General features: G+C 40.7%; 1 non-coding gene across 1 annotated transcript; it reads right to left on the reverse strand.

Annotated features, from left to right (window-relative positions):
• Positions 1–425: 425 nt before the first annotated feature.
• On the reverse strand, positions 426–532 carry LOC133037599 (small nucleolar RNA R71). Its single transcript, XR_009687688.1, has one exon. It is a non-coding gene; the product is annotated as a small nucleolar RNA R71 (small nucleolar RNA).
• Between the last annotated feature and the right edge of the window lie 2,098 nt (positions 533–2,630).

The raw sequence follows: 2,630 nt of genomic DNA on the forward strand, positions 1-2,630 counted from the left end.
ATAATGGAGGTAACAACGGTAATAATGGAGGTGTCGTTGAAGATCAAGCTAATGGCCGCAGCTTGAGAGATTATATCCTCCCAACTCTTACGGGGGTTCAGTCATGCATTAGGCCACCGGCAGTGGATGCTAACAACTTCGAAATCAAGCCTGCCATACTACAAATGGTGCAGTCTTCAGTCCAATTTGGTGGACTCCCTTCTGAAGACCCCAATCTGCATCTATCGAACTTCATGGAGTTATGTCAGACCTTCAAAGTTAATGGGGTTAGTGATGACGCCATCCGTTTGAGATTGTTTCCATTCTCACTGAGAGAGCGAGCCAAGAGTTGGTTGATCTCCTTGCCACCAAATTCTATAGCCACATGGAATGATTTGGCAACAAAATTCTTGTCAAAGTTTTTTCCTCCTTGTACCAAGTCTGCAAAGCTGAGAGGAGAAATCAACAACTTCTGTCAGCAAGATAATGAATCTCTCCATGAGGCTTGGGAGAGGTTTAAAGATCTAATCAGAAAATGCCCTCATCATGGCATAGAGAAGTGGATGCTGGTTCACAATTTCTACAACGGGTTGGTTGGTAACACTAGAACTCTGATAGATGCGGCGGTGGTGGAGCTTTTATGAGAAAGAGTGCTAATGAGGCTTACGATCTATTGGAGGAGATGGCTCTAAATAATCAGCAGTGGCCAACCGAAAGGAGTCAAACTAAGAAAGTAGCTGGTGTGCTAGAGGTTGATGCCATCACAAAGTTGACAGCTCAAGTTGAGGCCTTGACAAAGCTGATTGCAGGGCAAGCTAAACAAGCCCAAGTTATTTGTGAGATATGTGGAGGCAACCATCACTTTTCAGAGTGTCAGGCAGATGTGGATAATTTGCCAATGGATCAAGTAAAAGCCATTGGGAACTACTCCCAAAATAATAATTATGGGCACAACCAACAGGGGTTCTACCAGCAGAGAAATCAGCCCCAACAAAACCAACAACAAAGACCTAGTGGCTCCAATATCCAAGCTGATTTATTGCTCCAATTCATGATGGAAACTAAAGCCTCTATTAAAACTCTAGAAACTCAAATGAAACAATTGGCTACTCAAGTGGCAAACCAAGCTCAAGGAAATTCACCTAGCACTAGTGAGGCAAAAGGAAAAGAGCAATGTAAAGCAATTTCCTTGAGGAGTGGAAAGAATTATGATGGGCCTGATGTGGTACAACCATTCAATGAAGAAGTTATAGATCAATCAGCACCAACTCCAACATCAATAGAAAAGAAGGCTACTGATAGTCCTGCACCACAACAACAGTCTCCACCAATCAGTATTGATCATCATGTGAAGATACCTTATCCTCAGAGACTCCGAAAGACCAATCTAGACAAGCAGTTTACAAAATTTCTAGAGGTCTTCAAAAGACTACACATCAACATTCCTTTTCTTTCGAAGCCTTGGAACAAATGCCCCGATTATGTGAAGTTCATGAAGGAGATATTGTCTAAGAAGAGAAAAATGGAGGACTATGAAACAGTGGCATTAACTGAGGAGTGTAGCGCCATTTTGCAAAAGAAACTACCGCCCAAGCTTAAAGATCCGGGTAGTTTCAATATTCCATGCTCTATAGGGGGTTCGGTGGAAACTAAAGCTCTATGTGATCTGGGAGCAAGCATTAATCTAATGCCGTTGTCTGTCTTCAAAAGGCTAGGATTGGGAAAAGCAAAGCCCACAACAGTGACTCTACAACTAGCGGATCGTTCTCTAACTCATCCTCGTGGCATAATTGAAGATGTACTGGTGAAGGTTGGTAAGTTTATCTTCCCTGCTGATTTCTTAATTCTTGATATGGAGGAAGATTCAACTATTCCCATTATTTTGGGAAGACCATTCTTGGCCACGTGTCGAGCATTAATAGATGTTCAGAAGGGGGAGTTAAAGTTGCGAGTGCAAGATGAAGAGGTCAATTTTAATGTTTTTGCCCCAACTGACATTCCTACATGTTGCAAGATTGAGGTGGTGAAGGGTTCTTTTGTTAAAACTGATAAGAAGAAAGCAAAGCCTAAAGAGCGACTTCGAACGATTCAGCGTCGTTGGAAAAGATTGATGTGTGGTAGTTCTGAAGGTGAGATTACTCTTGTGCAAAACTCTGAAATCAACACTATTGGTGGTAAATTTTCTTCATTTAGTACGAGGGCTCTTTTGGATGCAAAAGGTGGACTTGATCCCTTCTGATGGGGCTCAGGTAAGTTTCTCTCAACCACAATTTTATTTTAACACATTGGGGACAATGTGCATCTTTAGTTTGGGGGGGGGAAACTTAATTTATTTTTTTTCGCATTAGTTTGTTTTAGTTTTTTTAGTCTTGCGTGATAGCTAAATTGAAAAATAAATTGAATTGTTGTTATTCACTTGTGCAATGGATTGAAACATAACTGTGTGCTTGACCTGCAACTGTTTGAATTAAATTGGATGTGTGCTAGGAAGTGATTCATGTAGATTTAAAACATTTGCTATTCTCACATATCACCTCTGTTCTATTTGGTTTGTGGAATGATTGATTGAACATGGAATAGAATTTGTTTGACATACTCTCTTGAAGCGAAATCCTTGATGATTTTTGTTTGGAAAATGATTTAGGCAAATT

The sequence above is a fragment of the Cannabis sativa genome, chromosome 4 (genome assembly GCF_029168945.1).
Source record: "Cannabis sativa cultivar Pink pepper isolate KNU-18-1 chromosome 4, ASM2916894v1, whole genome shotgun sequence".
NCBI classification, from domain to species: domain Eukaryota; kingdom Viridiplantae; phylum Streptophyta; class Magnoliopsida; order Rosales; family Cannabaceae; genus Cannabis; species Cannabis sativa.